This window comes from Phyllostomus hastatus, unplaced genomic scaffold, assembly GCF_019186645.2.
Source record: "Phyllostomus hastatus isolate PE091 unplaced genomic scaffold, TTU_PhHast_1.1 phas_scaffold_182, whole genome shotgun sequence".
Taxonomy (NCBI): Eukaryota; Metazoa; Chordata; class Mammalia; order Chiroptera; family Phyllostomidae; genus Phyllostomus; species Phyllostomus hastatus.
The window spans coordinates 27,687,353-27,700,714 of NW_025334013.1; the positions used below are offsets into that span (position 1 = coordinate 27,687,353).

The 13,362-nt window shown below is 52.5% G+C and overlaps 1 protein-coding gene across 4 annotated transcripts in view; it reads right to left on the bottom strand.

The window, feature by feature from the left end:
- Positions 1-13,362, bottom strand: part of HIVEP3 (HIVEP zinc finger 3) — a 427,770-nt gene that overhangs the window by 101,146 nt on the left and 313,262 nt on the right. Inside the window, exon 1 of one of the 4 annotated variants that reach the window (XM_045858483.1) lies at positions 12,150-12,461. The exons of the other annotated variants lie outside the window; for them this stretch is intronic. The gene's annotated coding sequence lies outside the window, so the exon portion shown is untranslated. Of the gene's footprint in view, positions 1-12,149; positions 12,462-13,362 lie in introns of those variants that run through there. 4 annotated transcript variants of the gene reach the window in all.

Sequence of the window (13,362 nt, forward strand, 5' to 3'; positions counted from 1 at the left end):
ACTTCTGTCTCTTTGTGCACATCACGATTCAGTGCAAGATTTTATTTGGGTTGACAAGAAGTGAGGATTGGGGGAGCTTCCACTATTTAAAAAGTTTGGAAATCACTGTATTGATAACAAGCCCAAGGCTCAAAGGCAGACTCGCCCAGAGGCCAGGCCCTGGGTGCCGAGGCCAGAGAGCTCGGCTTGTTTCTCCTGCTCCTTGCGGGAACTTCCATTGAGTTACTCTGTATTCAGGCCTTGCGCTGCCTGGCACAGAGCTTAGGACCAGATGCGGCGTGGGTCCCGGCTCCCGCCTTCCCAGGGCTGCATGCATGACAGCTTGCCCGGGGAAGCCCCAGTCTCCGTTTCCTCATCTGCAGAGCGGCGCCTGCGTGGGCGCCCTAAGGCAGACCTGCTGTGCGCTGGTCACGGGCAATGTGTCGCGTTCACGGGTAACAGCGCTCAACCCCGAGTCGCTGTGACAGAGAGGGAAAGCGCCCTGTATTTTAAATCAAAAGCCTCCAGCAAAGTCCTGGCCTAGATCTCACCACTCCACCCTCGTGACTTGCTGTGAGATAAAAACGTCTCTGGAAGGGGTTGGTGTGAGTCTGAAATGAGGTAATCCACACAAGTCCCAGAGGCACAAGCACCCCTGGGGCAGTGGAATCCCAGGCTCCACCCTGTCCTGTTGTCTGATTCTATAGTGAGGGGCAGAGCCCAGGAATCTGCATTTTACCAAGCGCCCCACCCTCACCATAATTCCACGGCAGGTGGTCAGCAGACCACACTGTAAGACCTCACTCTAGAAAGTGCTCAGTACGTGTCTGTTAAACACCAGAATCCTTGAACATCTGTTGAGCTGCACATGGCTGCAGGAAGACATGGGCCAGAGGAAATAAGTAATTTTCTCCAAATACATTTCCTGTGAAGTCCAAATGATGGGAATTGGGTTGGGGCTTCTAGGACTGCGAGGATGATGCAATAACAGCTCCCTCCCCCGAGGAGCAGAGCGTGAGCTCCTCCCGTCAGACACTTAGAGACCTGGCTGGGGGGTCATGCCCAGTGGCTCAGGATCACAGGTGGGGAGGGATGTTCGGGGAGCCCCCCAGAAACAAGTTCCAGACCCTGTTCTCTTCAGCGTCTCCATGCAGACAAGAAAGAAAGAACTGAAAATATGCTCATTAAATCTGCATCTGGCACCCAATTTGGCAGGGTTGCCAAAATTCTGTAAGACTAGAATTAAATTAGCAAATTGGAAGTAAAATGATTTTAAGCAGACACGACGGAATTCGTCGGGCCAGGTGGAAGCCGGTGGGGGAGCACGTGCGGAAGTGGGGAAGCACGTCCCTGAGCAGAAACAGAAGAGAAACAAGTTTGGGAGCAGGCCGGACCCAAAGGTGCAGAGTCACCCTGGGAGCGTGCTGGTGACAGAGCCGGCCCCACCCTGTGAGGTGGAGAGGCTCCTTGGGGAGACGGGAGGCATGGCTGAGAGCAGCCAGGGAAGGCAGCCATTTCCAAGGGGACCCAGAAGAAAGGACGCAGGGAGCTGCAGGGAAACGGGGCGGGGTGGCTTCTCCAGACCGGGGAGCAGTTGGTGTATTGATGGGGCTGTGATCGCTGCCACCGCGTGTTTACTGAGGTGGTGGTTGTGGAGTAGGGCTGGGAGGAGAGGGGCACGAAGTCTGTGGAGAGAGGAAGAAGAGGATGGAAGCATTTTGGGGGCGCTTATTCGACATCAGACACTGTGTTAGATGTTTGCCAAGTATCATCTCATTTAATCTTCTCGATGATCCTGTGCTGTAGAGGTTAGTCTGCTCTGCATGGTTTGGGGCTTTCTTTTTTGTTTCTCTTGTATAAAAAAATTTTTATAATTTTTAAATATGTAACTATTTAAAGTAAAAAGTAGACAAGCCCCCTGCTCCCATCCCAGATTCTACTCCCAGATGACACTGCCCCTAACAGCTCCCGGTTATGCACCCACACTGTTCCCACGAGCACAGAAACATGTCTACGTGTGCACACACATACACACACACACATGCATAGCCCCGACACTGTTCTGCATGAAGACAGGGTTATATTAAACATATTGCAGACGGAACCTTTTCCCAGGTGAAAATAGGTTGTAAATGTCCCTCCCATGTCAGGATCTGTAGGCTCACTTCTTTCTTTTTAAATGGCTGTAAAGTATTCCACAGAGAAATGCACTGTAAGCTTCTCCTGCACGGCCACCGCTGGACAGGGAGGCCATTTCTAATTTCTCTCTGCTGCACACAGTGCTGCAAGGGAGCACCCTTTTACATATGTGGTCTTGTGTACATGCGTTTTTCTACAGCTGGGGAATTGCTGGATCAAAGCAGGCACGCGCATTTATAATTCTCGCCGATACCAATCCAGGCTTGCGGTCCCCCGGACCCTTGCCAGCATCAGATCTTCGCTATCTTTTGCCATTGTTGACATCTACAAGCATTTTAACTTACAATCCTTTGGTTTTCAGTAGCTCGAGTCACACATTTATGGGCTTTCTCACTTCCTCGAGCTACCTGTTTATATCTTTTGCGCAGTTTTAAAAAACTTGGCTGTTGTTTTAGTTGGTTGAGAAAATTCTCATAAATAATAATAATAACTAATGGTAGCCTTCAAATAACTCATCTGAAGTCACACGTGCCTGATGACAGGTGAGAGTCTGAGGGGCCAGCTGCGCCGGCCATGGCATACTCAGATGTCTGTGATGCTTTCTGCCTCCCTGCATCTGCCCAGAGAGAAAGAAAATCCTGCTCACATTTCCCCGCTTCCTGTTACTTATCCTTCCTCTATGGATTCTTCAGGAGCACACTGTTCTCCTGTGCCAGATAAGGAAACTGAAGTTCAGCCTCTGACCGTGGCAGTCACAAAACGGAACGGACCCTGCAGCTGAGACGGGACACCCGCGCGCTGGGGGCCGTGCCCCGAAGAGTGAGGAGCAGGCTTTGGTGGGGTAGGATTTGTGCATGGAGGGAGAGTCAGGAAAGGAAATGTGTAGGCTGAGGTGGGTTCCAGTCTGCGAAGGGCTTCAAAGGGCAGGCAGGTGGTTTGCAGGACTCTCCCCGGGGCAGCATGGGGCAGAGCCAGGCCAGGCCCAGGCAGGGGGGCGAAGGGTGGCCTATTTAGAAATTGTCATCATATCAAAGGGTGTTCTTGTCTAACCGGCGTGTCCACTGACCATGCACACGGAGAGCAAAGATGGCCACCTTCTAGGGTGGCAAACACACCTGCATTTGTGGGAGTGCTGGGGGACCCCTAGTGTGAAAGCCACACTTGACAAAGGCAGAATTTTGGCCGTTAGTGGCATTTTTCAATGAGGTTCCTTTTTAGCTCCAAAAAAACCAGTGTCACATGTGGGTTTCGGGGCTGGAGACCCACCACTGAGCTGTCACATGAGCTCGGTAACACTTCTTGGTAACACTCCTGTGAGCACGGTGCACAGGGAGGGGGAGGGTCATTTGCATGCCATTTTTCATTTTTCTTCTGAGAACACAGAAATTAAGTTAACAAAGTAGGAAAAAATGTGAGAAATTGACATGCTGAAACGGACATGCAGAAATAAATTTGAGAGTCACAAGTGAGCACTCATTTTTTTTCCCCAGCTTTGACCTTGGATCACTTTAGTGTTTTCCAAAATGTTTTCCTGTGGAACACTACTCCAGCTGTTCTTTTTACATACATTCGTGCCTCTACACGCATGCATGTGCATCCTGTGTATTATTAATATATATATATATTCTATCATTTATATGTGGGCACATTCTCCAACCAAGATCAGAAAGCTGCACACGAGATCTACCTACACACACACACACACACACACACACACACACACACACATTTTTTTGGAGATTTCCTACGCACTTTCACATATTAAACCTCCAGAAGTCCTGCAGTATAAAGGCCTTTAAACTTTCTCACATTTAGTTGGTGGTAGCACTTTTATTTTCTTCTGTAATAACACATCTTTCTATCCTGCCACACCTGTGTTCTATGGAACACGCCATGAGAAATGCTAGCTTTCTTTATTTTGTAAGAGCAGAGCCTGCTTAAAGAGCCCATCTTCATTCCCATCTTGAAGTCGCCATCCTACTCTTAAATACCAAATGCTTCCTAACAGACCATGATGATGGCTTTCTGTCCATCTGAGCATCTTTGTCTGTCCCATATTTCAAGGTGACACCCAATGCCCATGTGCCAAGGCGACGCATGCAGTGAGTGGCATAAGCCTTCTGAAAACCGTAAGGAGACCGGGTCGCCCAGACTGGCTAAGCCATGTCACTCAGCAGTTGCACGGTGAACCTGGGCCAATCACCTGCTCTGGGCTCAGTGGTTTTCAGCCAGAGGGTCCCCAGAGACGTACCTGAGCCAGCTCACCTGTTTTGTGAACGTGGACTCACTGCAAGAAAGGACCAAACCTTGGAATCCCCTGACCTTGCCTCTTTCCCTTCATTTCCAGAGACACCCCTCACTGGCTCTCAATATTTTCTACCATAAAAGAAAACCAGATCACTGTTCATGCCTTCCCAGGCTTTTCATTCTGCTCTTACTACCCCAAAACCCTCCTTCATAGCCATCAGTCACTGCAAATTCATACGGTCACAGAGTACAGCTCTACAGTTAACACTTGGTTTCCAACCGCCCGCTGGAGCATCAGGAGAAAATGAGTCGGTGAACTTTCCTCACAGAGAAAGGGTGTACTTGGTGCAGCCTGAAATGTAGGTTATTCGGCATACCAAAAAACTGGCCAGGGGCAGTCTCCTGGGGAGATACTTCCAAGAGCGCATTCCTCCTCCAGCGTGCTTACAAGCATTGGCTTATAATTTTGCTCCTTCTCACACGGGCCACTCTAGATAGCATGCTTGGGATGACTAGAAGCAGCAGGGATCCAATTACTTGATGACCCCTCACCGCTTTTCTAAGTAACCCTGAGGAGGCCAGCTAGTCACAGTGTATGTGGATTATTCATTTATTTTTAAATACATTCCTCACTTTGGAATAATCTTATGTGGGCAAAAAGTGGCAAAGTTAATAAAGGGAGTTCTCCTAGGCCCTTCACCCAGCTTCCTTGAATGTTAACACCTTACATCACTGAGGTTCATTTGTCAAAACTAAGACATTGATTTTGGCATATCACATTAACTAAACTACAAACTTCATCAGTGTGTCATTGGTTCTTCCACTGATATCTATTTTTTGTTCCAGGATCCAGTGCAGAATCCCATATTGCATTTTGTCATCGTATCTCCTCAGTCTATGGATTTTTGTTTTCAAGAAATAAATATCATCCTTGTCATCATGCAGCATGGCCTGCCAAGCGCCCAGCCACCCTGTAAGAGCAGCAGAGTCTGGGGTTGGGTGTCTGCTCTGCCCCTCACTTGGGATGCAGTCCTGGGCTTGTCATTCCAGATACAGACTCTCAGATTCTGAGTCTGCAATGTGGAGATGATACCTTCCCCCTCATTAGAGGGCTGAGACAGTCCACATGGACAGGCATTTTGAAGGCTCAAAGCCAAATTCATTTAGAGCCCTTTGGAGCTCACTGTTGTTATTACTAATGTTGCTGTAACGATGAATCAGACTCACTGTCCTGTATCTAAACCAGCATCTGAGCTGCCTGGCTGTGCTGACCATTTCAGCCTCCAATGAGCCTCTCACGTACCCCACAGAGAGAGAAATGTCTGCCTACATTAGTCTCAGTCCTATACTCCCTTCATGTCTCTGCCCAAATGCCACCTCATCACTCGGACCATCCCAACATTTAAGAGCCCCCTGCATCCCTCTAACTTCTTACCCTGCTTTGTTTTCTTCCACAGCACTCACTCCACTTGCCATGTTGCACACTTACGTGCTCCTTTGCTCACGGTGCGCCTCCCTGCACGTGTTTATAAGCTCCAGGAGAGAGCTGACGGCTGCCTGTCTAGGCTCCTGCTGTACCCCTATGTCTGGAACAGTGCCTGGCACTTGGTAAGTATTCAACAGGCATTTGGGAAATGAATGACCTGACCCTCAGCTTTACTCTGCAACCTCTTGCCTCCATCCTAATAACCTAAAAACAAACCCTTCCTATCCAAAAATACTGATGAATTCAAGTAAGAGAGCAGCCATTTGAGAAGCAGGTGACTCTGAGCCTTCTGGATCTTCTTGAAGAAAAAAGAAGGGAGTAACGCCCTTCTTTGAGTTTGATTTAATGCCATTAAGGTCCCTTCACCTGCCTCTGCTCCCATGAGCAGCTCTGCCAATTAGAAACCACAGTCTTTTCCTTGCCCAGTCTGTCTGCTGGCCTCTCCGCACAATCAATTCCAGCAGAGCCCAGGCTGGAGAAAGCTGGCGAAATCCCCACACCCAGCTGGCCCTCTCTGTCACTGTGGCCACTCAGCACTTGCACATCAAAGGCCTGCAGGCTCCTCAGAGCAGGAAGAAAGCCAGGGAGGGGGCCCTTCAGACTGGCCTAAGTCAGGACACTGATGCAGAGACGGCAGGGAACTGGCAAGTGCACAGTGACCTAGTGGCACGCCTGGGACAGAACCCAGGACTCCCAGCTCCCCACATGGTCCTGATTCGTCCTGGGCTGGAACCACTTCTCTATGCCCACCTTGCAGCCAGGGGCATGTGCTTATTTCTTTGAGCTCGTCTGGCTGTCTGCCTGCCTGGCCCATTCTGGGCACTTGGGAAGCTTGGGCAGAGATGGATGAAGGTGATTCTCCACAAAGCAGCAACCCACAGAACAGCAGAGCCAAGAGCCAGAGAGAAAGGAAATGGGGGTCACATTTGTTGACAGCCAGGTCCTCCCTATAACCTGACCTAACACTCACAGTACCCTGCGACGGAAGCATCATAACCACACTAAGTGAGGAAAAGGAAACGGAGAAATTAAGAAATGCAGCAAATCACACAGCAAGTCCGTGGCAGAGCCAGCAGTAAGTGGAGTTCCTCCTGGTTCTGAAGCCCTTCTTCTCTGCCCAAGCACTCTGTAGAGACCCTAAAATCCAGACAGCACCCCAGAGTGGGGCAGGTCCTTAAAACCACGAAGTATTCCTCTGGTGCAGGAGCCAGAATACGCCCATTCTGATGATGAGAAAACTGAGATCCAGAGAGGAAACACAGCTTGTTCATGACCACGGAGCCACTCAGTGGTTGCATGTGCTAGACTCTGACCTTTCTCCTCCTGCTTCACCCAGAGCTAAGCCCATGGAAGGACTCCATGCACTGATGAATCAATGAATGAACAACACAATAAGTTAGAAGTACAGCCTCCTGTGACTCCCACGAGCCAGGTATTTCCCCCGTAACTGCCCTCTGTTAGGAACGGGAGACCAGGCTGATGGAGTTGAGCACAAGCCTACACTCAACACTAGTCTCTATGCCTCACGTCCTGTCTCCGAGTCCAGAATCTGTTGGAGTGGAGAGCGCTACTGGTTCCACCCCCTGTTCAGCCGTCAGCTCTCCACCAGAGCTGGAGTGATGTCATGAAGAGGCATCTTTGGCTCAAGGATGGCTGTTTACAGCTTGGAGTGTACCCTCTTCTCAAAAGTCTGGTGTTTGCAGTGAACTGGTCCGTTTTTAACTTAGTAGAAGCTAACGCACAAATACGGCAGTTGTTTTCGTTATCATTAATTTTTCACAATAACCACTGAAACTACTGTTTACTGTTCATCTACCCTGTGCCAGCTACAGATACTTCATAAGAAAACTGATGCAGATGGTCACCTGTAATCCATGTAGCCACCTTATAGGTAAGCGTGAGCTTCCCACATTACAGATGAGAAAGTTGAGGCTTATGGGAGCTAAAGGAACTGGGCCAAGGTACACGCTAGAAAGCAGGAGATGTAAACTCAGGTGTGGGGTTTCATAGCCTGTGCTCCTGCCACAGGTCTGGTTTGGGCTTGGGACCAGGGAACTGGAGGCAGGGGAGGGACCTGCCGGAATTTCCGGGCATCTGGCTGGCAGGGCTTCTCATCCCCAGCCTGAACTTCTAGCACCAGGTGCATCTGCACATGCCCAGATGCCGTCCCCAGAGGCTCTGAATCAGATGCCTGGGGTGGACTAGGAACTCTCCCATTAAAAGCCCTCAGGTGACAGCAGAGAACATCCTTGGTTAAGAATCACTGCTCTCAGTTCTCAGGAGGTAATTTTCTCACATCTACACCCTCTTCTAGAGGTTCCAAAATGTTTCTTAAGAAATTCACTTATTGGTTTACAAAGAATACCACTGCCTTGTAATTCTAGGTTTCTCAACAAAGCAGCGATAATTCTGATCATCTGCAAACGGGGTGTGAAGGTCTGTCTTGATTAACTGTGGCGATCATTCCCAGACAGTGTGCTGCTTATGAGAAAGACTTTGGAGCCCAATGTCCTGGGTTGGAGTCCTAGCTCTGCCCTCTAACAGCTGTGCAACCTTAAGGCAAGTCAATTCAACAAAAATAGTTGTTCGAAGCCTGCTGGGATGGGAACACCGAAGATTCAGAAGTGGACCACAAAAAGCCACGATCTCTCTTAGCTCCGAGTTCCTCATCTGTAAAATGTGAACAAGCAGCTCCTGGGTGCCTAGATGTGCCAGGCACCTGTCGTGCAGGTTCTCACTGCACACCCCCAGGGCTTCAGGAGGTAGGTGCTCCCATATCCGGCTTTGCAGCAGAGGAAGCAGGGACTCAGGGGGTGAAGCAGCTTGGGTGAGCCTGCAGTGTGGTAGTGTCTGAGCTCTCTCCACCTCCACCAACCCCCTCTTCTCGCACCCTTCCCCACTTGGCAGATGAGTCCACAGAGTGAACGGGATAATAGGAGAGAGTGCTCTGCAGCCGATCAGGAACCGCACAGATGTATGACATCATGGTTATTAATAATGGAAACAGCACAACTAATTCACGACCCCTCCAGATGGACCACCTGAACTGCTGCAAACCTCCTGCAAATAGAGCATCAGATTCTATATGGTAGAATGGGGAGGGGCCTTAGGAGTCCAACCTTTTCCTTGTTTCTGGGTTGGGGGTAGACAAGACGGGAGGACAGCCTTGTGAGATAGCAGAGGCAGCCCCGCCCCCTCCAAACCCAGGAGGTACCCAGTCTGGCTTTGGTGATTGAACCACGAAGATAATCAGGTCCCAGGTTAAACACCGGCACTTGCCCCACCTCCAGAGGACACTGGTAAGGGAATCAGCAGTGAACTGCATGGATGGCCTCTCTGTACCCTCAGCCCAGCTCCTTCCAGCCCCAGGGTCTTCATACCTGCTTCTGCTAGGAATATTCTTTTTCCGAATCTTTGCACGTTTTTATTATTCAGGTCTCAGGATAAATGTCAACTCGTTAGAGAGGACTCTGCAGGCCCCATCTTTAGCTCCCCCTATTCCTCACTAATGTTCACACTGCCTCGTTTGAGTTTCTTCAGAGTGTGTGACATTACCATTATCTTGTCCATTGCTATTCATGCTCCCCCTTCCCACTGGAATGCAAGCTCCGTGAATAGAGGATTAAAAAGCTTTGATTGTTAGAATCCCCAGAAAGGTGTCTAGGACCCAGCAGATACTCCACAAGCATGTTCAGTGAATCTCCTTGGATGCTTGCCTGGGTCACAGACATCCTAGAAGCCAGCAGTCACTCACTCACTCACTCACTCACTTATTCAATAAATGCTTATTGCACCTCTCCTCTGAGCCAGGCGTTCTGCTAGGCACTGGGGACTCATTCCAACCACACAAAGGAGCCCAAGCCCCTGCCCTGACAGAGCTCTGATGGCTGATTAAAACAAACAACACAGTAGAAGCCAGCGCCGGAGCAGTCACATCACATGTGATCAAACAATAGCTGACTGATAAAGGGAGGGGGATAGGTAAGGCATAAAAGAGGAAAAATGGGGAAACTGAGGAAATGCAAACATCAGATTAGACCTGCAGGCGTTCCCCACGTGCTCAATACTTATCTCCGGGAGCTGGTGCCAGGCACAAGCTCTGTGGATCTGGGGACAGGGGGACACATGCATTGCCATGAGTGCCTCCTGGCTGCAGCCTAGAGCACAACAGGCGAGACGGGTGTGTGAGAGAGTGTGAACAGGAGTAGGTGTGTGCATGTACAGGAGCAGGTGAGTGAGCATGTGTGCATGTGGAGGAGCATGTGTGAATGCATGTACAGGATGGAGTGTTGTGGACACGTGTGAGAGCGTAGGGAGAGACGCATTTGTGTGTAGAGGCGGATGTGTGAGTGTGTCGGAGTCCTCCCGTGTGTGTGTTTGTGTCTGTGATGACGCCGGCACCATTACTCTTCACAGATTCCACATCTGGTTGAACCGGACATGCGGAAGTCCCCGCAACAAGTGGCACATAGTGGGTACCCTGTCGCTATGGAACCCATTCAACAAGAAATCATTCGGATTCCTATGTTTTTCAGATTCATTCTGCAGAGTGTCCACATAAAGCAGCAAGGCTGGTTCCAAGAGGAGAATTCTCAACTTCCGAATGCCATTGATGGGTGGGAGCAGTGGATGAGGACCCTGGGTCCTGGTCCCTGTTTTACCACTAGCTATTGGGCATCTGTGGATCACTGTTTTGCTGTGTGATCTCATGTGAACTACTCAACTTCTCTGGGCTTCTGCCCACTCTTCATTAAAGAAGGCAATTACAGCTTAGCTCTCAAAGTTTGGTTGCAGCGCTACACCACCACACCACCGGCAGCCCCCGGAGTAGTTTCCTGGAAGAGCAAGCACGCGTGACTCAAAAAGAGGCAGGGTCACCTGGGGGAAATGCTGGGTTTGACAAAGGCAAGCGTGTTCTTTATTGAGTACTTCTCATAGCCTTTAACTTGCCAATATTGATTGCGATTGGCCAAAATCATCACAGGGAGCTTACAGAATTTGCCAGACTAACTACAACAGGGAAACCTGAACTCGTGGCACAGCCTTCAGAACTAATGTTCCGTGGAACACACTGTGGAGGATCCGCTCTCGGGCCCCTTTTCTAGCAAGTGACTGGACGGAAATGGTGTTCGGTCTCCCTAAGTCGCAGAGCAGAGCCATGGCAAATACCAGCCCCAAATCACCGAAACCACAGCAACTGGTGTGTGCACAGGGCTGTACACTTACTAAGCAGTTTCACTTACATGAGCCCAAGTCTCCCTGAAACATTGCTCTGAAGACCCTCATCCCATGTTCAGACGATAAAATGCAGCCTGAAAGAAATTAAGGAATCTGCCCAGAGCCACCGCGTGAGGGGCCCATAATTTGCCTTTGTCAGTTTCCCCTGTGTCTTTGATCAAACCGTCAATAAAACATGATATGTTTTATAGATATAAGCAATTCCAGGCACTGAGCAGAACCCCTGAAAGACGCTGAGGCCGAGGACACCTGCACTTGTTCTGCAGCCCCCACCGCCCCCGCCAGAGCCCAGGCACCCTGCACTGGGTGTGAGAGGGGAGGGGAGGGTGCTCAGAGAAATGCCAGCGGAGTAGCCGCTGCTCTGGAAACACCCAGGCTGTGAGACTGGGAGTAGCTCCCTGCCAGTCACCACACCCTCCCCACCGTGCCAGCCAGGTACAGCGCCCCCCCCCTCGCTGGACCCCCAGTACCAGGTGCCATGCAGCAAAGAGGGGTGGAGTGGGAAGGACCAGAGCACTGCTAGTTTAACTCACTCCCAGGAAGTCCAAGGAGCCCAAGGTTGGTGGCTCTTACAGTCTGAAACTGCCACCTCCAGGGGGAAGCATGGTCAGGGCTGCCAAACCCATTCAGCAGTTCCCACCAGCGTGCTGTGTCCCACGGTGGAGGGGAGTGCGAGGCCTGGGAAGAGTGGCGGCTGAGGGTCTGCCCTCGGGAGGCTGTGCACGCCAACGGCAAGTGGGGCTGTGCCAGGTGTGAGGGCGTCGAGAGAAGTGTTAACGCCGGGATGCTAGTGTCACCCTAGGACGGTAACCGACGGAGTGTTGGGGAAACACAGGCGGAGAGCGCGTGCACCGGACAACCCCAGGCTCCGGAGGAGTCCCGGAGGTCCCGGGAGGTGGCACCGACACGCTCCAGCACTCGCGCCCTCGCCCTCCCGCCCAGCTCCCGCCAGTCCCTCCGCAGCCACCCCAGCCGGGGCTGCTTGTCTGCTTGGAGGTGCCGGCCCCCTGGGGCTGTCAGGCCGCTGCGGAGGCGCGGTGCACCAGCGCTCACTGCTTACCTGCGGGCGGCCGGGGCTCCGCGGCTCTGGGCTGGACTGCGCTGCGCTCGACTGGGCTGCGCTGGGCTGCGCGCCCGGCCTCCGCGCGCGCCTCGGCTGCGCCCGCTCGCTCTCTCGGCTCCGCCCGGCTCGGCTCCGCCCGGCGGTGCCCCGGGCGCTTGCTGGCGGCCCACGCGGCGAGGGGTGGGCGCGGGGCGGGCTGGCGCCGGCGGCAGGCGCGGCTCCGGGCGGCCCCACGGCCGCTTGGAAGCTCCTTATTTGGGCAGTGATGTCAGGGGAAGTCGCAGGGGCCGGACCACCCACTTCTTTCCATTCACTCCCTAGAGTTTCCTGTTGCCCAGCCCCAGGGACCCCGGAGCCCGCACGCCTAGGGCGCCTCTCCTCCCTCTCGGCCTCCGCGAGCTTCGCCTGGCTGCCAGCCGCTCTACGGTCACTGCGCGCCCTGGTCTCGATGGGCCGGGGCGCGGCGGACAGGCAGCAGCCGGGGCAGGGTCTGTATTTGGGGAATCCCCGACTCGTGGCGGCCTTGGGCAGGGAGGGTCTATGCTGCGGCCTCCTGGTGACAGGCCGTGTCACTCTGGGCGCCACCCCTCCCTTCTCGCTGGCCCAGGCTCCCGCGCTGTCATTTCCTCCCCAGCTCTCCGGGGAGGGCAATCAGGGAAGCCCCGGAGCACCGCCAGGGCCAAGCCTCGCGGAGCCCCGCCTCGGCCGCACCCAGGCCGGCGGGTGTCCATCGTTGTCTCGAAGTGCTCGCTCCCCGCCTAGCTCCCTGGTGCCAGCTCCGCTCCAGGAAGCCCTCGACTCCCAAGGCGGGAATTCGCCTTAATGAGTACTGGGCGGGGCAGGCCTGGCTAGGCTTCCCTTGGCTCCAGCTTGGGGGGTGGGGGTGGGGGGCAACCCGGGGCTTCCCAATGGCCTGAGTTTACCAGAAGCTGTGGGATCCCAGGTCTTGGGACCTGAGTCACACAAGCTTGCATACTTGGGCCAGCCCCACTCAGGCCCCCATCTGCCTGCCTCTTTAGAGAGAATGGAACTGTATTGTAGCAATTCTATACACTGAGGCTTAGGTATGCCACGTGATTTGCCCGAGGTCAGGTCTCTGCAGAACCAGAGCTGACCCTGGCTTTGGCTGACTCCAGGACTGGCCTCTGCTGGCCTGTAACAACCTCAGAAAGTTATGGGGCCTGGGGCCAAAGTCAGGACTAGACTTAGG